Source organism: Atractosteus spatula, chromosome 7 (assembly GCF_055471065.1).
Source record: "Atractosteus spatula isolate fAtrSpa1 chromosome 7, fAtrSpa1.hap1, whole genome shotgun sequence".
Lineage (NCBI taxonomy): Eukaryota > Metazoa > Chordata > Actinopteri > Semionotiformes > Lepisosteidae > Atractosteus > Atractosteus spatula.
In genome coordinates this window covers 56,025,204-56,048,275 of record NC_142712.1, presented here as the reverse complement: position 1 = coordinate 56,048,275, position 23,072 = coordinate 56,025,204, and the positions used below count along the sequence as shown (strand labels likewise).

General features: G+C 39.1%; 1 long non-coding RNA gene across 1 annotated transcript; it reads right to left on the bottom strand.

Moving 5' to 3' along the window:
• Window positions 1-8,581: 8,581 nt before the first annotated feature.
• On the bottom strand, window positions 8,582-14,063 carry LOC148831465 (uncharacterized). The gene is made up of 2 exons (XR_016091336.1): window positions 13,969-14,063; window positions 8,582-13,336 (listed from the first exon to the last, which is right to left on the bottom strand). It is a non-coding gene; the product is annotated as an uncharacterized LOC148831465 (long non-coding RNA).
• Between the last annotated feature and the right edge of the window lie 9,009 nt (window positions 14,064-23,072).

Here is a 23,072-nt window from a genome sequence, read left to right as displayed (position 1 = left end):
GTTTCTTTCAAGAAATGGGTGGAAGAGATCTTGCAGGCAATGATGGCTAGATGGCTTATCTCTAGTAAGGTCAAATTAATGTGAATCTGTGCAGCCACTTTACCACCACTTGTTTTCGTTGTGGTTCCAGAATTAGTCCCCTCTGTAATCCATGAATTTCCATTAATCTAATTGATATTTAATGAGACTGCGACTCAGTGTTCAAGACTTCAACTATTGATCTAGAAGCTCTATCCTCTTGTCTGTCTCCACTCCTGCAGCCTCTAGGCAGGGCCTGTTGATGACAGCAGTACACCAGGTGGCTGTGAGTTTCTGTTCCTGTTCAGAGGTGTTTACTTGTCCAGATCTGATGACAGGAGTTTCAAGGGCTTACCAATGCCAGACTTTTGAGCTTTCTCTGGTACCCCACAAACGTGTAAGTGAAAACAACCATTCATATAAGCTACTGTATCAATTTAAAAGATGACTGAGGGAATTGTGCTTCTAGTGAGAGAAGAGGAATGACTGTGTATGAAAGACAATGTCCTTAAGATGAAGATCCCCCTTTCTCTCTTATATTGATCACTGTATAACCGTAAAAGACTAAAGGAAAATCCTTTCGCTCTATTCAGAAAAAACTTTGTCATACATTTCATTTCCTAATATTTTACCACTGCCACAGATGCTAAAAATAATTACCTTTAATTCAAACTCTGAAATAATCAGTAATGAAATTGGGCTCAGTTGTGTTAATCAGCAATAAAATAAATTGGTTAGGATTCAAATCACTCTGCTTGGGTGCCAGAAAGGCATTGCTAGCTGTACAAAATTATGCAAATTGTAGAAGACATTACAATGAGTAATTTAAAGGGTCTCCTTGCTGTTAACATTCCTCGTAGATAAATATGATACATTTATTATTTTTATGAAGGGTGCAATGATATTCCTTTCTTTCTAACTATAATATAATAATCAGCATTTCTTTACAGGTTATCTGAAACTTTTAAAAAATGTATAACTTTTTGTAAGGACCTTTCAAAACATTCCTGCACTACAGTGAAAAGAGGTAAAACAATTCTATTTGAGCTTTTTGGGAAACCCTTTAGGAGTATAGAAAACAGGTGACTATAGCTGGAACAGAAGAATGGCAAATGAAACTATTCTCCGATAGTACAGGAAGAAAGAAAAAGAAATAGAAGGCTTATCAGTCTTTTAAATGCTTTCATAGACGTATGGTTGATGGTTTAGCTTTCTGATCTCAAGGAGTAAAGGGAAGAAGAATTTTTACCTTCTATGTACTTCAGTAAGGTTCCTAGCTGGGTGGTCCCTTCACAACCTTCACAATACATACATTTAAAATAGTCTTGTTCCTTTGCCAGAACAGGAGCCTGATGAGCACTTGGTTTTGACATCTCCCATTTAATTCGTTGTCATACACATTGTGGCCTTTGTTTGGATTTTTTGGTGGTGCAGGCCAGTGAAAGCCATGGGCAGGATTGGGAGTTTTTATTTGCTCTAGCAGTGATTTTGAGAAGGTAAAATATCGGTGATATAAAAACAGTTAAGGCACCCTGTCTGGAGCACAGGCTGAGCTATACAGCCCAGAGGTTATTGGTTTAAGCCTGGTGTCTGTCTGGGATTTCCTAAGAGCTGCTGCTCCACTGGGAGAACACTACTAAGGTGTCTTCAGTTTGCAGCACAACAGGCGCATCTGGATCATGTTAGGCGCCTGTACTGCAGAGTGTGCTTAGTGTATCAAATGGCCTGACAGTGGGTGTGCTGGAGGGGAGTGTGCACATACCCACCCCCCCACCAAAGTGGTGCACAGGCGCAGACAGGGAGGGTATCAGATAGAATAATAACTATAGCCATTTCTGAATAAAAAAAAGGAAAAAGTGAAATGTCCCGTCACTCCATCTTTTTCTTCTTCTTTCTGTATTAGTAAACATATGCTGCTGTTCTAAATTCAAAAACATAGAACTTGCAGCATTCATGACATTTAATGTGAGATGCTGGCTGGAAGAGAAGGGTTGCTTTCGTTTCTAGATGAAGCTGCAAATGAAAGTACCATCCTCACAGGGCAGTTCCCAAACTTCTTTCAACAGCCAAGAACAAGCACCTCCACAGTGAAGACACTGACAGAGATCTCTGTGCTGGAATGCACTAGTGCCTGACTGCTGTGTCTCCTTGGGGAACGACTAACACTTTGCCATGTTGCACTGGTAACCTGGCACGCGCATGAGAGGAAGAGGATGGAAGTTCACAGATGTCTTGATTTCAAATATTTTCTGAGATCAAACCATGACCAGGGCTCAAAGCTGAGTTTCTCTGGTTGATGAGTTAGTTGGGTTTTACAATGATGGAAGTTTAAAATTAATGTGACTGTGACAAAAATTATTTGTTAAAATATTTGCATGTATATACATTTTAATTTCCTCCACATAAAATTAAATAATATTAGGGTCCACAAAAGAGTTTATAATAAGGAATGTTCATTAATAGTTCACGTTGAATGATGGAATTTGTAGAAGTAAATGCAAAATTTGTTATGAATATATAGGCTGCGTAGGCTGCAAAGGAACAAGTAATAGGTTTATTCCATGCTGAAAAAAAGAAGAAAGAGAACACAACACCTGAAGAAGGCTCCACGGCCGAAACGTTGTGTTCTCTTTCTTCTTTTTTTAATAAACCTATTACTTGTTATATTGGTTTTACCCTGGCAAAATATGGGTTACTGCTTATATAATTATGTACATCAGAATTTCTGATGCATTTTAGAAAATTGGTAACACTTAATGGAAAAATCAGACAGAATAACACAAAATGTTAAACAAATGAGATTAAATGCAGAGCTGGAATTGGTTTTCATCTTATTAATGTGTACCTCTATGTGTGTGTCTGTTCACAAAGTTAGCATAGAAGAACCATTTCTTTAGTGATTCTGGGTTAGGATAAGGCAATAAACTATCTTTTTGAATTTCAAAATAAAGTTTCTTTTTACTTGATGTGTAACACCACAGGCTAGCAGAAGAGTATGGATTATCCAATAGCAATCATCAGAAGGGTTACTCCTCCAAAGCAATCAGGATAAAAGTGATTTAGGTCTCCGCTGTGAGAGAGGAAAGAAAAGATAAATAAATAAATGGCACTTTTTTCTTTACTGGTGGACTGGCTCAGCAGTAGACAAAGAGATTAAACCTTTCATCTGGGATGTTTGTTGTTAAAATTAGCCTAATTAAAACCTACCTTAATCAATGCTCTTTACGGTAATTTGACCATCTCCTTACTCTGATTTACACAGACTCCCCTTTCACTTATTTAGGCAGGACTTGGCACATTGGTGTTAGTGTCTAATCCTCAGCTTCCCTGGCTATAAAACAAGCTAAGTGTTTGTTTAACATGACAGAATTAGCCCAGGCACATCACTTATCAACTTTCGTAAGTCCAGCATCAGGTTACGAATCAAGAATGATTAAAGAATAGGGACAACATGTTTACATGTTCAGTCTGTCCTCCTCTGATTTGAATTCCTAGTCTTTGTAATTATTAATTATTTTTTCAAATACCCGAATATAATTATTTAGCTTAGAAACTAAGGTTCAGAGAGTGAGAACCTGAGGTGTACATTCTTCAATTTAACAGACTTTAGTATTTTCAGAGCTACATGTATATTCATGTAAACAGTGTATATTCAGAGCTGACTGTTACTAAAGATTCTCAACCACAGTACATAGGTTCTGATATATATTGCAAAGTAACAAAACCTATTAGAATATAAACAAAAGCAAAGTATGTTACAGTACAGTACATGCTGTAAAGATACTAGTTAAGAACTCAGGCTATTTGTGATTAAGTTAATTGAGTTTAAAATGCTGGATGTAATTTTGAATTACACAAGCAGGTAATGTTTAATTTTTTTGATGAAAAACTCCAAACAGCAAACATTGTTAACTATATATATAATGTATATATATAGTTATATATTTAACTATAATATATATAAAGAATATAAATATTATAATTTTTCAGTGGTGGATGAAGTGGGCCCTCTACTATATGTAAAAATTATAACATTTTTTATAATATAATAGAACCTAATAATATAAATAATAGTACATCTAAGATTTTTGTTGCATCATAAAAGGGACAAAAGCAAGAGTGAAGAGCTGTTTGTTCTAAATCTATTAAATATCATACAGCATTCTTCTGAGGATGAGCAGTATGTTAACTCTGGGGTGACAGCCAAATTCTTCTAAAAGGTCACAGTTTTGGCCTGTTAAAATTCCCTTTGCTTTGGCTGATATACAAATAGCCTACAGTTATTGTGGCTTGATTACATGGAGGTAGGAAACAAGACCTTGCAATGCTGAAGATCAACCCTGCAAAACCAACCGAAAGCATTAAAACGATCCATATTCTATACATAGAAAGCAACCCAACAACAAAGAACTGAAATGTAGCTTCATTCCTGCATTGGAACAAAATCAGAAATTTAAAGATAAATAAAATAGATCCTGGTCATCTATTTGAAGTATAGAGTAGCCAAAAACATATTTGTGATTTTGTCTAAGAGGCAGTACTTGTCACTAAATGAAAGATTGAATGACAATTAACAATAATTTAACCCATTCTCACATCTGAGATCTTGATGGTGGCTATTATGAGTTCGTAAACCCTGCAGTTTACAAATTCTCTGTGAATAATGTCGCACACCTTAGCTCTGGGAGGTGGAGCAGAAAGGTTATTGAGTTCAAAACCCTCTAATAAAACTCAGGAAAACTACTAAATGAGTCACTACTACTACGACTACTACTACTTAAGTTACTACTCTACTAAAATCCCAACATGTTCCTGCAGCCTGCAAAAGAAAGCCAAAACAAGGCTGGACCCCAAATAAAGATTTTGCCAATTTCACGCTACAGTTTAAGTGAAACATTGCAGGACTGATGAAGAGTGAAATGAAAAAAGATGCTAGCAAACAGTTCTTTTGTGCATGCAATGGAACCTCATTAACTCATTATGAGACATGCACAAACATACATAAGAATCAGCTTGTTTAAAGGAGGAGCGTTTACTGCAGCTTGCCTTAAGATGATAAACACAACAGAGGAATAAAGAGCGTATGGATATATGAAACGGAGGTGAGTGTGCCTTTTCCATTAGCCACTGAATTTGAGTCAATTTCCAGGTTTTTCCATCTGAGTGGAATTATTCATGAATCCCCTCTAGCTGTGACTTGTACATTAAGTGCTGTTGGACTGTACAGAGTCATCCAAGGCAGTTTCCCAGCAGTTAAACCACAGTAGCTACAAGGTTAATGCGCTCTGCACATGTTGCCTTTGCAACAGGTGGTATAAAGTACACTGCAGTTCCCTGCATTCCACAGTTTCCCTGCTGGTGACTCCTGGTATTCTAGGATTTACACTGCCTCCTTCCTTCCAACCACAGAGGCTGACTGACAAGCTAATCGTTGGGCTGGGATCCCCTCAGCTATTGATTCCACTGTAACACAACACCTCCCAGTCAATGAAACTGCAATCTAATGCTTGAACAGCGAAGAAAAGGGGGGAATTAGTGTGTTGAGCAACTGGAAGAAATCTGCTGCTGCTGCTGCTGCTGGTAGGTAGAGCAAGGAAGGCACAAATTAAGGGAAAAAAAACATGTCTCAGGGGCAGGAGCTTGGAAAGCCAGGTTATTAAAAGCCACAAAGCGGAGCTCACGCTGAGCGGGGAGAAATAGCTGCAGCTCAGTTAGGCACGTCTGAAAAGAAGGGGGTCGGCTTTCTAAATTGTTCTAATCCTCCAAGTGCTTTATTTCTCCGGGTCTGTAGTTTAGCAACGTAGTTTCAGCCTGTAGATGTCCAGCACCCCACCTTGAGCAGACTTGAACAGCAACTTCGATAAAGGACTGGAAAACAAAGTCAAGAAAAAATAATGATTCTGTTTTAATGTTTGACTTCTCTTAAATCTACAAAATAAGGTGTCATAGATTGGAAACAACTTTAACTCAAATTAGGAGCACTTTAGCAATATAACTGCTACTGTTATTAATACAGTGGCAATCATTCTATTTTTCCTTGCAAAGATTTACAGAGATTTATTCATTTTCCAGGAATATCTGCTATATGAAGAAGGTTATGGTAGTGTTTTTTCTGCCTTGGAAAAAAAAATGAAAAAAGAGTGTTATTTTTGAGTGTGTGATCATGTATCAAAGGAAAAATACTTTTTAAAACCACATTCATCCTTACCCTAAATTTATTATAATAAATACTACCCCTGCCACTTTTGTGTCTAGTTTTTCATTTCTATATACTCTGCACAGTTAATTAAAATGAATCTTTTACATATTCTCAGGTAGTTCTGAAAAAGCCTCAAGAGACAAAGAAAGTCAATGAAGTGGAAGGAAAAAAATCAATGTTTTTGGGTCTATTGTGCTACTGGGAATCACTAAAACACTTGAATATTGAGGACAATTACCCTGTCACCAAACGCTATCTTTCCCGAGGGCTGAGTGAATTATAGTTACATTTGGAGTACAACTTCTCAGGAATTTTCCTCCCTCAAACGACTTTCTGAACGATAATAAAACACGTTGAGACTGAAGGGAGGGGAGAAAGCAGTTAACATTTTATTAACTTTTAAAAGCTGCACCAAACTCATGACCTTTCGGCTCTCTCCCCCGGGTACTTTTCGGTAATACTTCAAAAATGTTCACTTGAAACTATCAGCAAAGCTCCCCCAGGACCGGCTTTATGCATTTTTATGCTGTGTGCACTCCAAACAAGAGGCTACCTGACCTATTAACAAAAATAAAGCCTGTGTGCTTCAACCTATCCACTTGACTGAAAATTCATTTGAAGCTTTGCTAAGCCTGTAAACGCACTGAGACCCTTTGAATGTTTATCCTAATGATTTATAAAGACAACCCAATGAACTTCTTCTGTTCACCATTCATTAGTACATTTTCTTCTTGGTTATCTGTTAACACTGGCTAACACTGTTTTTTTTAAATTATTTCTCCTTTCTAAACATTGCAAATATGCTGTCAACACTAAATACGTCCCTGCATTCAATTGATATCCACACTTACTGGGAGTAGATAAAGTGAGTCTTGCCATAGAACAGTTGTGAACCATAGTTTTACTTCACTTCTTAATGCAGTTACTTTAAAACCTAATTGAAACACTTGGTTGCATTGAGGGCCAGGATTCGAGTGATGTGGCTCTCAGTGTTAGGAAAACATTTTACTGGTCTGTTCATCAGTGCAATACAACAAATACACTGATCACTCGCATACTCTCGCAATGCAGGGTGAGCTTTTAACTTTGAACATGAGCTTATTTTTTCTTATTAAGAATAGAATTAACTTTTGCAGAAGTTAGAGTAGCAGCTTTACACAGAGTAAGGTGCCTCACAGCAGTCTTGCAGGTTGGGCCTTCGTTGTGAAGTTTTCTCCTCTTGTCTAGGTGATCTTATCTGTGCATGCTCCGGTTTCATCCCTAAAGCTTGCAGGATGGGTAATCTGTGCCTCTACATTGCCCATGTGTGAGGGTCCAGTTGTTTACCAGCGCTCCATCTGGGATGTGGTCCTGCCTTATACCCCGTCCTTCTGCAACAGACTCCAGGTTTCTTCAGCCTTTTCCATGAATGAGCAGCTTTCAGATCAGAAGGATGGATAGAAGTGTATCTTTTTGGGTTATTCTATGTTTTTTCTATCTCTCAGTCAGGAAATGCTATAAACCGGTAATCATTGTGGTAAAATACATGTTATAGAAAGAACAAACTGTCTTGCACATCTTTCTATCATCTTGATCCCAGAAGGAGAGGTCCCACTATGTTGTCAATATTCTTAACTTCTAGTGCATTAAGTGCAGAACGAGGATTTGAAAGCTGCTGTGATTTATGTGGGCAGAGGAGTAAGAATTTGTAAAGCAGAAGTCTGACAGCAAATAAATAACAACAGGGGTAAGACAACCGAGACACATATCTGCTGTGATTTGAAAACTTGTGCTTTATTCACACAAGAAATATTTGGCCACAGCCACTGAGGGAGTGTTTAAGTTCACATCAATAGTTGATTAGATTTATCTAGCCCGTGCTTTTTTATTTCTCTTTAATAATGAAGCTAGCAGTTGCAATCCCGTCAGTAATGTGATATATTTTCAATCTGTGCCCCCGAAGCAAGGCAGCTCAATTCATGCCTAATTTTCATGTTTTGTTGAAACTTAAGTAGGATGACTAGTGTAGTGTAGTGTCATTGTGACCTCCCGTGATATCTATTTGTCTGTTTATCTGTTTTCCTATACCTGTCAGGACAATTAGCTAGGCAATTATATGCAGATGTAATGTAAGTAAGATACTTAGTTACTCGTATCACAGTGACCCTCACAGATGGTATTTGATAATGCAGAACATCAGCTAAACTACACAAACAAGAACCTGGAGAAATTGCCTTCTGAAATGTGCAAAACAAAGCATATCGCATTCGTGATGCTAACAAGGAACAATTGTAACATATTAGGCTAGACAATCAAACGACTAAAAGCTTGTAGTAAATATGATTCATCATGAAATACAAAGCTGAGAAATGAAAAATTCCCAAGAGGATGAGAGAATTGACTTTTATTATATATTAACATTGGAAAGGCAGATTCTGACTCTCTCTGAATGCATTTAAAAAGGGGCTGGACAGGTCACCAGTGCTTGGAGCCATTTGAAAGAATGGAGGTGGACTGACTAGCCTTTCTTGTTAAGGCTGCTGTTATCCTTCCCATATTAACGTTCCTGGTTCCAAGTGCTATTTCCCCACACATTTTGTTACAGCTGTGCAAGTAAAAATAATAAAGCCCATTTTCTGTTCTGTAGTTAATAGTGTGACCTTTTTTTCCCAGGATGGAAAGTCTTAATTTTTTCAATCCCAACTTTCAAGTTTACTTCAGTCATTTGCTGTGGTTTTTGGTACAGGATTGTAACCTTGTGTTGATCTTTCAAGTGTTTGTTTTTGCACCTTTCCCGAGGACTGAGGACTGAGGCTTCAAGTACTTTAACTTTTGGGTTCTCTATAATGTGAGATAATTAGCAAGACTGTGTGTTTATATTGTTTTTAGGCCTGTCTGGTAATGTGTTGTCATTTTCACTCATTTCTTTTGACAGCCTTTACACTGAAACCTTCCAACAAAGTGTGTTCTAACATTCTGGGAATTTTAAAAACAGAAACTAAATAACACAAAATAAATAAAAAAAAAACTATCTCTATAATGCATCTATGTCAGAGGAGCAGTACTAATTTAAATAACGAAGACATAGGATGGGAAAGGTGATTATATTTACATAAGTCTTTATCTGAATGTTATCTATATCTATACCGGAGTAACATTGCTCAACAGAGTTTCAGCTGAAACCCAGCTATGATATAACTTATCTTGGGATACATTTTTTTGTGCTCTAAAAAATGTAAATGTAAAAATGTAAAATCTAAGTTTGTTTTAGCACACTTTTAATAGCATTCTTGTTGAGAAGCCTTTGAACTTTTCAATGGGAAAAAAATGGGCTTTGAATTTTGCTTCATTAACTGCCAGCATACATTTATTGGCTTAAATATGTCATCTGAAAAATTTTGTAAGTGAACTACAGTACTCTACATATCTAAATGTTGGATTAGATCTCCCAGTGATTCCACAAGCTATTAAGCGCCTCTGTGGTTTGTATAGTATCCCTTAATTTGCCGTTGAGCAGCTGTACGATAATCTATACCAAGCACTTATAATTTATGTGGCTCCACCTTTATAAGAGCCTGTTAAAACCCCCTCTCTGGTTTTGATTGATTGATATTGTGCAGAAAGGGAGGGAGAGGTATAAAAAAAATAATATATGTGTGGAAACCTCAAGGTGGGTTTAGCAGTGACAGTAAATATATCTGACTGAGGTCTGCCAGCAGCGTTGAAGACCCTGCACAGATTTAGTCTCTTTTCACTTCTTCACCTCCCCTTCTCTCTCCAATCCACTATGAATGGATTACTCCTCCCAGCTCTCCTGTTTCCTCCTCCTCCCACCCCCGACTCCCACAGAGGGCAGGTGGGTGTGCTTGCACATACTTCACATAGCTTCCAAAAGCTTCAAATAATGTACCGTGAATGTACATACTACTCCATTACAGTGTGGTGACTGCTAAAGTGGTGCTGCTTAGGTCACCTGAAGAGCGTTTAAGAAACAAAAACATAAAAAAGAAAAAAAATGTGAATTTGTTAATTTATGGGTGCTTTTGGTAAACCGGAGTTTGTGTCAGATCCAACACTCAGTTATGGGAGGCTGCTTCCTTCAATTACTGCATTGAATTGGGCCAAATGCCAGTATTACAGGGAGGAAATGTAGCCTAAGGGACTGTATACAGAGAATGACTGACATCTCACCTGAAAGACACTAGATATTGCATTGCCTGAATGAACTCTTACTATAGAATTCCCTATCTAGTGATCTCTGCATGCACCATTTTCCATGTAACATTTTTATGTGCTTCAGCAATGGCTGTTAAAAGTTTGGACCCCTTTTCTGTTACAGTATTAGTGGGTTATTTGTTTACTTTTGCTAATCACAATGTATTTAATTATTCATTAATATTAAAACACATATTTCCTTCAAATATTTTAAGGACTAGATTGATTGCAATGTCTGATAAAGTTTCACTGTGCTGCTCTTGCTTTCTAAAATTACATCAAATTTTATATTTTAGAACAAAACAAGAAATAACATGTTTGTTTTACTTTAAGTTCTTAAAGTTCAGTTAGACTGATAGAAAAGGACAAGGCCAAACTAAGAAGCTCAGAATAAAATATTTTTGTCTGCGTGTATTAAATACTGTATTTCATTCTTTCAAGGACCTGAGCTTAAAAACTATGGACATCCAATAACGTGGCAAAGTATGAAAATAATTGACCTATCACAGAGCAGAGAGGAGGGCCATTCCAGTTCTGTTTTTCTCCTTAAGATAGTTGTGGATACTTCCTCCTTGTTCTGTAGTCCAGTTCAACTGTCAATCACAGAATTGTGTTTCTTCCTGTGGCTAGGCAGAGTGTGACATTGGTTTTTGACATTTTACTCTGTAATGCATTCTTGTTGTGCACGTACATGTCCGTGTGCTTTTGCATAAGCCCCGATCTCCAGACACAGGCAGATGAGTGCATTCGTGAAGAGCATGACCCCCTGTGCACGGCAGACATGACCTGGAAGACGAAATTCCTTCCAGGTCACTGTCCAGGAACAGCGCGGTGCCATCCCACACTCCCACTTCTCCTGGTGCGCTTTCCGAGTCAAGGAAGAGGAAAAAAAAAAAACCCAGAAAATCCTAAGTAGCTTTGTGTCTAGTCTGGTTAAAATCCATTTTAAGACTCATGCAATGCAGCTTTCATAGGCTCTCCCTCTTTTACAAGTACTGAGGGGATCGTGCACTGTTGTGCTGGAATACAAACACACCAGAGACACAAAGCTGATGATGTCCTTCCTTTATCTGTCATGAGTGATAAGTAAGTTATATTGTAATAAATGTCCTGTTTCCAGCCTTGTTTTGGTTAGGATTATGTTTTCTTGAAATAGGGACGCGTTAAACCCATCCAGTTTTTTTGCCGTTTGGCCCAGGTCAGTGTTTCCCACACCTGCTCTGACCTCCAAATGCAAGCAAGCATTTTGATCCCATCAGCACACACGAAAGGATTTAACTGGTGCATAAGCCCCTGACGTGTCCTGATCTGTTCTGCAATGTAAGATGTGTGTGTGTGGAGTAAAGGCAATGCACATTTTAAAATGATGTAGACGTCAGTGGACTATGCAGCAGGGAGTTGAGTAGACGACAAATATAGGACCCTTGCAGAAAGCACAAGAGGATATTTAAACATTCGGAGTTTCATATTTGTGTCAGCCTTATTATTAATCTTTTTAAATGCCTCTCTTCAACATTTAATGTGCCGGTTACTGTGTAATAATCTCATTAGCTAATCTCAAAGTGCATCCAAAAAACCGAGCCTCTTGCTTGGTAACCCAGCTGAGAACATGTGCGAGTGCTTGGTCTTCCAGAGCAAATTCTAAGAATTGCATGGGGAGACCTGAAAATAAATATATCAAAAAGTAAGAAGTGCAGGTCATGAGAGCCCAACATAAACACACATTTTCATTTGCGCCCGTGCATTCTGGAGGAACAGTTTCAGCACAGCTGAAAATTCTGTAGGGTGAACCCGAATCCACATGAAGAGATTACATGGGGCAGAAGTTTCAAGAGAACAGTCATTAATTAGAGAAGGCTTGCAGACTGGCGTTCTCTGCCTGTTGCTCATGCCACTGTAGTGTCTCAAAGCATGCTTGCAGGTGCATGGGAAAATACATGCTTCCGTATCAACTCTTTCTGAAGCGTCTCGGCCAGCATCCATTTTTCCTCCTGAGTCTCACCCTCTCCCATGCACATTTTTAAGAACAACTTCCAAACACCATTGCAATCTTCCTTTTTTTTCCCTCTACAGACTCATGCATGTCATTTGCATACATGTTTTAAATAAAAAGAACAAAAACGGCCTTAGGAATATGCAAAGAAAAATAAGAGGAATCTCCCCTCTAGAAACCTCGAGGTTTACAACTTTCAATCGGAGTGTGCAGTTCAGTCAATAAAGAGGAATAAAGCCTGAGTGGCAGTATAAAAGAGCCCCTGCTTTCTAAAAACAAGCAATTTAGTGATAAAGCTAAAGGCGGTTATTACATAGTGACTTTTAATACAGAGACAATTTGCGGTCGCAAAAACCCAGGCTTGCCTGAGGCGAGTGTTGTGCTGCGTTCTAATGGGACTAGTTTGTTGACTGTCAAGATAATGGAGAAATCAGCAGCAGACGGCCGGAGAGCTGTAAATAGCAGAGGTAATTAGAAGGCCTGTCAGGAGCTGAGTATGGTTTGACATTCCTGGTAGTAACACTTCTCAAAAATTGCAGGCACAAAAGAAAAACTGACGACACGTCATCAGGATTAGGCGTAGACTGGCTTTGGTTCTGGGTTTGGCAATGGAGACCTCATTGCTGAATATGTGCATGGAAGCCCAGGGTGACGCCGCTGGTGCCTCTGCTGGCCACTGATCGTAGGTGGATTCTGAGGTGAGGTTACAAGTGGGCTTTGTCTCTCTTTTCTTGTGTCACAACACTTGCGAAGCTCTTGTCATACTCCCACTGCACTGTCGCCTTCATTCAAGGTGGGCTTGAGGAGTTCCTGTGGCTTTCTTCACAGCGGTTGTGGAGTTCATCTCTTTGTTTCACATGTGAGAGGTAGAAGGTAGAATGATATATTATTATTCCCTCGGGTAGCCAGAACAGCTGATAAACATAACTTGCCTAAAATAAGATAAGATAAGATCACTTTATTAGCCATATACAATTTCTTGCATTAGGAATTCATCTTTTTGCATACCCCAGCTTGCTCTCCATGAGACACACAGACAGGGAGAGAAGCTTAGGGTCAGAGCAGAGGGGCAGCCATTGTACAGCACCCCTGGAGCAATTGGGGTTAAGGGCCTTGCTCAGGAGGCCAACGGAGTAGGATTCCTCTGCCGGCCGCAGGATTTGAACCGGCAACCTTCCAGCCACAGACACAGATCCTTAGCCACAGCGCCAGCCCAATGCTACACTGTAATTATGTTTAATATTATTATATTGGTTGTAATCATAATTGTAGAGGTGACAGTGCTTCTAACCAATAGCAGTAAAAAGACAATATTTTGTCCCTTCACTTGATTTCCGTTGGTATAAAAGTATTCACCTTAAAGAATCTGTATTGTTTTAACACTTTGATCAAGTTTGATTTGGAACGAATATTAAGAAGTACCCCCTTCAGTTCCAAATTCTGAAGGAGGTAAAAGCTACTGGCAATTCTAAGAGAGGACGTAACAAAATACTCACTTCAAGCAACACAAAAGAAAACCTTACATTCACAATAAGAAAAACCAAGCAGAACAAATTCTAAATACCTCATTAGTGCGTTATGTCCTGGGTGTAACCTTCCTTGTGCCCATTGCTTGCTGGAATAGGCTCTGGCTTCCTGGTGACCCGGAATGGAAAGAAACAGTTGAATGGATGGAAATTGTGAAGAATCTTTACCTGTGTTCCCTTAGAATGCTTTCCCCTAAACTATTTCTGCCCAGTGACGTGAGCGTGTGCCTCTTGAGATCTGATTATCCCTGCTGTGACGTAAGAGCCCATAACCTCAGAGCTCAAGGTTACGGTTTTTTAAGATAGTGCAGTAGTGATTTATTTCTCATAATCCACTGTGCACTCCAGAGCAGAATATGCTGCTCCCTGATGTACCCAAATGCTGTGATGAAAACCAAAAATCAAGACTGTAAATTAGGAACTTGTAGCACTCCACTGTTATTTTGTCTGTAAACAAAAGGGTTAATTAAAGAAAGCGATTGTGCTCTTTTTTTAATGGGAAAAGTGTAACTGCATCATAATGATGCTGATACTGCTACTGCTGGGAGGGTGACAATGATTACTACTAATAATAATGATAATAAAGGAAGAGTTGGAATAGGAACTTATTAAAATCAAGTTACAATTCTGTAGACGTTCAGTACACATTTAACTTTTTGGAAATGTTTTTGTGTATACTTGCACTGTCAAAGGAAAAAGAAATATTAAACTTAAAAGGGTGTTAATTGTCGGCTAAGATTCATTTGACACGAACAGTTGTATGTCTGCAAACAGTTTATCTTGAGGTTGTGTTGTTTGGTAAAGAAACCAATGATTACGTAAAGGTTGGGCTTCTTGGAAAAGGAGGAACTGGTTTAGTTACATCGTGGTCTGAGCCCGTGGAGAGGAAAATGTCTTTATATTTGGTTTGCTTGTGCTGAATCCAACCTCTGCATAAACAGTGCTCCTCTGACAGACATATCTTAAGCCTTCAGCATTTTCTAGGGCATATTGAGTCTGTCTGGATTTTTCAGAAATATTCCCACTATCAGTGCATCTGGCAAAAGTTTTTACAATTTTTAGTTTCCAAAGGCTACACAAACAATTTTGACCACAGTAAACAGAGGAATTGCAATTCTGTTTACCAGCATAATTTCAGTGAGTTGCTCACAAACATTCTATTTATTTAAAACTGAGTGTTTCTGTTGCTTTTAAGCATTTAATTTGTTTAAAATTGAGTGTTTCTTGTAAATCTTAAACAGATAATAAATTTGAATTTAGGATCTGATACATGAGAAAACTGGAAAAGCCTTCTTGGAGAACAATGAAATAATTCTTCAAAATACGCAGTTTTTTTCCACTCTCTAGGTTTTCACTAAGGAAAATAAACACAGGCTTCAATTGCTAAATCTATCCTGCTGTTTCCATCTCAGATTACCTTGTTCTGTGGCTCATGTTTGTCCTTAAACATAATTGATCCATGACTCCAAGCACTCCATCATAACATCATCAGTCAAAAGACAAGGTGTCTGGTAACAAGCATTTCAACATCTGTCTTCATCAAATTGATAACAGCTAAATAATGGCAGTATGTTTCCAGGTCTGACTTTATGCTGCTGATATACTCTCCTGCAAATAACTTTAATAATAATAATAATAATAATAATAATAATGTTTCCAAATTAAACCTTAACAAATCCAGTCTTTTGACCCTTTGATTGAATATAAAACCAATACGTTTTCATGGGTGGTAGATTTCCTGTGACATTTTTTTACTTTTTGTCTTACTGATTGTACAAAGTTGGGAACATATCCTACTTCCCGTTCAGATCTCTCTTGGCCACAGTGAACGGCACGGTGATTGTTTGCTCCAGTGAGTGGGGAAGGAAGTAGGATGTCTGGAAGTGCCTGGCCTGGCTCAGCTCTCGTTTCGCGATGTGCGACGACACCGTCGTCACGGTGACAGGGACTGACCTTGGCATTGTGCTTGCAGCAGCCCCGGGCCTCAGCTGCCGGTCAGCCATCTCCATTGACAGGACAGGAGCCTGTCAGTCCTGTTGAGAGGGTCGTGGCGGGGGTGGGGTTGTGGGACCAGGAGGCCAACTGCAGAAAGACCACATCCTTGGGGGAAGCCCAAAAATATGACAGGAGATTTTTGTGAGTAAAACAATAAAAGTTATCTCATGTGTGTAAATGAAGGGAGCCAGCAATTCATCCCTTAATTTGGAAATTTGGCAGATATAGACATGTGTATTACTTTTCTTGGTTGTAGCTCAAAACCAAGCCACTAACATTTGTGCCTATTTATGTAGCTGGGTACTTTATTGAAACATATCAGAATGAAATATGTTCCTCTAGGGTACAAAAGCAGTCCCCCGTCTTGGATATGAGCCAACAGCCTTGCAGTCCTTGAATCCAAAGTGTTAACCACTCCTTCCCACAGCTGCCTACCTGCATGGAGCTGACAAGGAGCCACCAGAAATCCTGGCGTTCTGAGGCACATTACGCCTTTTAACAGACTGTATGTCTACCAGCCTTCACAAGCTAGTCACAGACAGCAACCCTGGCTTAGCAAAGCAAGGCCTGAGCAACCGGCACTTTGTTAATATGGCCCTGCTATAGTGGTGCATTTCACATGTTCTCTGTGAGCCTGTGACAGGAGAGAACTGGACTGTCTACCCGTTGTTTTTCCTCATTCACACTTTCCATTTGACCCACAGAGGTTTTGTAACTTTCCTGTCTTATAGCAGCAGTACACAAAATTCAGGGTTATGGTTTTATAAATATTGTAAGGGTAATTTCTATATTTTCATGTGGCATGTTTGTATGAGTATGTGATTACAACATGTGATGTGGGACTACATCTAATACGTACAGCAGGTGAAGTCCTCTTTCAATATTTGGACAGCTCTTCAACAAACAAGATCAGATTTCCCCCAGCTGGTTGGAGCATTTCTCCTTTATTGAAATGTCCTTAAAATATGTATCACAGTTTGCAATCTGCTTATTTATTTCAATAAAATATTAGATGCTGATCATTTGCGTTCACTGACTGCATGCATGCCAGTTTCTTTCGTATTCATCTCTTGCTTGAGTAATGAACACCAAGCCCCAACTCCCTCTCCACAAATGACAAAGCACTGTAAATAAGTAACGAGCATTCACTTCAAGCAGAGACGTTGTGTATAGTTGCAAAAAAAGGCAAAATTTGCAATCGTGTTAATAATGCAGTAAACATGAATGTGCTTTCAAAGTGAAATTCTGTGTAATAGCTTTAATTTCCTGTCTGGTTACTTTTACTGTCATCAGAAACCTGCAGTATATCTAATAATTCCTTTTAAAGCCCTTTAAAACTTTCTAAGCGGAGTATTTATCCACACAGTCCTTTTTAGTGATGGCTCTCACTGAGAGGCACAGCTGAAGTATTACCTTACCTCTTTGATGGTACAAGTCTAACTAATATGTGACAAAGCAAGAACTGCAATACAGCCTTACCCTTTTTTAAAACAAAATTCCTGCAGATGTGACTCAAGTCCTTGGACTTTGCAGGCGTATGGGCGGTTAAAAATAATTAGATCAGGCTTTTACCGGCTATCCTGCTGGCCACATGTGGCTTTTTTCCAGCGTGCGCCCTCCCCAACCCCTCCTTAACTGCCTCCTTTCTCTGCGTTGGATCATAAGGTAACGGTGACTCTCGGATTTACAAGCCCAGAAAATAGGATGAAACCATTTGGATTTTATTATTCCATTTACTCTTACCCGGGCCACAAAGTGGTTCTGAGAGCCTGTTTTATGTATTCAGCTGCCTTCCCCTGACAAGCATGTGGAGCCGCTTAAATAAACCATCAACCGGAGCACAGCTGCAACAACAACCGATCGATTGGAGGCAGGTTACCATCTGAATGCTGAGCCGTGAGCACGCTGGCTTCAGCAGGTGGGGTGGGAGTTGTAATTTGCTGCCGAAGGGCTCTTGTGCCTGTCTGACTTTAGAAAACTGTAACTCCTGCTTCCCTTGATAGCCAACCGCACAGGCTGATAGAACTTGTGTGTTTGGAAAAGATTCACTGTTGTATAAACAATAGACTCCCTGCCTTCCTTAACATCTGGGAGCTGTTATACTCTGGGGCTGAAACAAATAGCAGGAGACTAGTTAGTTTCTGATGAGTTTTTAAACCACACAGTGCAATGAAGGCACACGCCACACTAGAAGTAGATCCTCTAGCTGTAAAGTTGTACAACTTTTTTTCTTAAATCCAGGGTAGGCCTGTGCCAGTGGTATAGTGTAGCTTTCTTCAAAGCCAGGAAAAAAAAACAAACACATAAAATGGTCCTCGGTTTGTAAGTGCACATTTCTGCTGCAAAAAGTCCTGATGGATCTGTCACAAGATTATGGATCCCCAAACACACTTTCAGCTGCATTGACACAGTCAAACACACTGTTTAAATGCTAAAACGTGAAATCAAGGCAGGAATTTGCCACATTGAACAGCAAAACACTGAAGGGAGAAAAGTATGTATGTTTGAAAATGCCAATCCCTTTTTGATATTTACCTTCCTGATTTCTAGGTTCTCTGGCTAATCCCTGCTTTCAAATTAATAGACAATAACATCAAATTCCTCTTTTACTCATTCAGCACTTGTGCATGTTTGCCAATGTGTCTAGAGGGAAGATTGTGCACATTATCAGTAATCCCCCTGTCTACTTTAGTTAAAAGCTTAGATAAGTTGGGACACTAAGATCTTAACCTTTCCACGGCTTGGAAAAAAATTCAAAGCATTGTTCATTGCATTAGGGATTTCACATCCAATAGTGCATCTATATCTTTATAACTTTAGCCTTTTCACTTCTTCTTAAGAAGCAACAAAAGAAAAATCTCAAACCTCCACATTCTTCCTGCCAATAGCTGTACATTTTCAGGTAGACGAAGTGAGCAGTAATCAGGTTTGAGGAGTTGGTGACAGGAAATTTGGCTCTGAAGAGCAAACTAGTCATTGTGTTATAACTTGATATTCGGCAATCACCTGACTGTGATTGTGACTGTGAAAAATGTCAGTCTTATTTTGGTTGTGCAAAAAAAAAGATTATTTTCCATGCATGGTTTATCATAGGTATCATAAGGGCAAACAACCTTACTACGGTAACAAGGAAGGAATCTTTCTACAATGCCTTTACCTTGTCTAAACCCTCAAAGGAATTTGAATCTTGTTGAATAGTTTTCAATCGACACCCATAAAAAAAAAAACTTTCACCGGGAGGCTTTCAACAAGTGGTGTGCCGTGTGATAGACTTGAGTCCCGTCCGGGGTGTATCCTGTCTTGTGCCCAGTGCTTCCCAGAATAGGCTCCAGCCCTCCGTGACCCTGAATCGGATGATGATATTTTCAAGTGGCTCAGCTACAGCTAGGTTTATGCTGGCTCAACTATGACCAGAATTCCCTAAAGTGCAATTCACACCTGGCCAAGGGCAATCAGCTAGTTTTTCGTTAGCTTGCTATGTAAGAGAAACTAACTTATGTCTTGCTGTGTTGTCAAACACTGTGAACTGCATCACTCTTCCAATTGATAATTACTGCCCTGTGAGCCCTGTGGGGTTTACTGTGGGTAAAATACTGTAGCAAATGGCTGTCGCTGTTAATGCTATAGAAAGAGTACAGTACCTGGACTTTATAGTCATCTGTCCTTAGCTGGCTTTTTGGAAAAGTAAAGTCTGGCTAATAGCAGAAGATTTCAATTGAGGGTAAGGGGATGTATAAAGAACAAATAATTTGTAGTTTCCTACAAATTTCATTCAACATTAAAAAGCAAAAAAAAAAGTACTTAATTTCCACAGAGAAAATAATTAAAAAAAAAAACATCAGGAATTAAGTTACACTCATACCCCGGTATAAGAATGTCCGGTATACGAATTTTCGCTAATCCGAACATGAAGACTTTTTACCTTGTAATTTGTTATAACGAAATTTCGCTTATCCGAATTTCTAAGTCCGAAAGTGACCGATTTAGGCCGAGATCCTTCAGTGAACATTTGAGTTCAGCGCCGCCGAACAGCTGTTCGTTTCTGCGCAGGCGACGGGCATTGTGGATAAGTACGCCGTGAGACGCCAGTGCTTTGTTTGCGATCACAGCGAAAGCTTGTGCTCTTGTTTTCAAAGTGTTTGTGTGTGTGTTTGTTTTGTAGTTGCTGTTCATTCTGGGCCCTAAGGATGAAGTAATAGTCGACAATAGTATGTACATCGTTCTAGCTATGGGTAGCGATCTATTACGAAAGAATGACAAATGTAAATATGATATCATTCATAATTTTACAGCCATAGTTGTCTGATTTGAGTAGAGCTGCGTTGTTCACTAACCTTGCTAGAATGGTCTTTATGGTATTACATGTTTAGGGTGGTTTTTGAGTGAGTTTGTCTTCGGTTCGGAACGCGGTGGAATTTCCCCCATAAGAAATAATGGACTTTTTATTTTCGATTTATGACCTCCCGCCTTCCGAACAGATTTTCAGAAACGAATTAGGTTCGGATACGAGTGTATTGGACTAGTTATTTTTTACTCCGATCATTGCACGCTTAATTTAGATCTCCAGTACTATTTCACAGAAGTCTTTACTGACCAGTATGCACTTCAGAAGCTTTTCAGACACGGTGCCTTCACTACAGAGGGGTATGAGGGTTGAAGGTTCCTGCTCTAGAAGCGCCAGTCAATCTGCTTTGTATAGTTAGTTCCTAGTACCTGGGTTCGAGACTGATGAAGTGGTGTGCTGTTACGGGCTAATGCTATAAAAGCTAATCTCACCAATAAAAAGTGCCATTAGAGCAACAGCAGATTAGAAGCATGGTTCTGTGAGGCCCTTTCATGAATCGCATGCAGTTTGATCTGTAATTTTCCAGTGCCCAAGGAATTCCACAGGCTGCCAGCAATCTCTTCAGCACTGATGGTTCTCTAAAGTGTAACCTGAGCCTGACTCAATAAAAAAAACTGCAGATAAATCCAATAGGCAAATTAAGTCTTCTGCAAATTTAATTTGGTACATCTTACCTAGAGCCATCATATTCCCCCAGTCTAGAATTCACTGAAACATTCTGACCCAGTACATGAGAGCCCGCTTCTATATTTCTCCTTGATGCTTGAAAGCAGTATTGCATCTCTCTTCATCTCCAATTCAAGAAAAATAGAGAATTACAGCTCATGTTTAGAAATCACTGACTGATCAATAGGGAGAGACACCATCAATTTATCACAGCATAACAGTTTTAGTAAAGAGTATTTATAAAGTCTTAACACACATAGTAGGAAATGGTTGTAGCTTCATGAAACATACACAGAGCACAAGGTGAAACATGATGTTGAGCTGAGATCTGTCGATATGTGTCACCTTCATTAGCCAAAACATTGATTACTAGACCTTTGTCATGTGAAATAACGTTCTGAAGAACCAAGCTATAGTGTGGTGCATTCAGATAGGTGGCTAGACCACTAATCATACTGTAGCATATCAATATAATACTATATTAGGTAACTTTTCATTTTTTATTTAGTTTCAGTTGGAATATTTTATCAAACACAAATTAGAAAACTGTATACAGGTATTTCACAATTTAACTTAATTTATATTGTAAAGTATTGTGGACTTTATTACAATACAAACCAAAAATGTACTGAAAAACATTTTGTATTTTGGAATATATTCGGTCCACAAAGTAGTATATGATGGTAAAATTACCTGTGTATTGTATGTCTCTGAAAACAGATTTATGCTGAAAGTGAAGGAAAAGCATTATGTAAAACTGCATCAACTACATTCATTTTTAAGACTATGAGTGAACTCTTTAGCAACAGGCGCACGGAAACTCTGTTGAACAGAGGTGATGTAAGGGAATTCATTATACTCATACACATTTGTCATCAGCAGAACAGGGCATGTAATGTGAAAGACACACAGTAGTCGCATGTATGGCCTATACTGGATATAATTACGGGTGTTGTGGTGGCACTGTGGCTAAGGATCTGTGCCTGTGGCTGGAAGGTTGCCGGTTTAAATCCCCCGGAATCCTACTCTGTTGGTCTCCTGAGCAAGGCCCTTAACCCCAATTGCTCCAGGGGTGCTGTACAATGGCTGCCCCTGTGCTCTGACCCCGAGCTTCTCCCCCTGTCTGTGTGTCTCATGGAGAGAAAGCTGGGGTATGGGAAAAGACAAATAAATTCCTAATGTAAGAAATTGCATATGGCTAATAAATGTATGTTATTATATACGAGTGGCACATCTGTGATACTATAACCTATAACCCAGTACAGAATATGTCTTTAAGAAGCTTCTCATACAGGCTGGTCAAGCATGTGCCTTTTCACTTCGTTCTGAGCCCTCGAAGCCATACCACCCAGGACATGGTCTATATAGCGCCATGCAGTCAGGTTGTCATCAAACATCCCAAGTGGAGTACTGTAGCAACTGGACACTCCTGCCCTGACCATTATCACACATTGACTTCCCCAGAGTCTTAGCTGGTGCCGGATACTCATGGTCTCCGGATCAAGGGCGATCAAGGACAGGCTGTGTGTGACCGGCTGTGAGCTAACATCCCAGTCACTCCACATGGTGAGAGACATCATGCTGGTTTAGCCCAGCCTGTGACACACAAAGAGCTGCTCTCCTGGTAAAATGAGTTTACTGGTTCCTTTCTGTTTCTTTCCTTCTTGATCTTGAACCAGGCTCAACATTCAACAGGTTCATTCAAAACTCACTAGAGAAACAATTTAGTGTCTACACAACAGTCAGTATCACTTGATTATATCATAGGTCAGTCAGGAGGGATCAGTTAATCAAAACAATGCCAAAAACATTAATATCCAAAACACATATACTATTGGACAATGTATTTTTTTTTAAATAGAGCATAAATAGAGAAGGTTTCTTCTAATACTCTGTATGTGTATATTAAATAAGACAATATACTCATGTTTTAAAGATGTCTGTAACAATTTTTAATATGTATCTTTCATATATACTGCAATAATACGTTTTAAGATTTTTTTCAGCATGAGTTGCACCCCCCTTCACCTACCACAATTTATTTTATAGTTTTTAATTAAACAGAAAAAATGTTCGGGCAAGAGAACATGTGCTCCACAAAAAGAGCTCACATCCTTAACTTAATGCCTTGAGTCG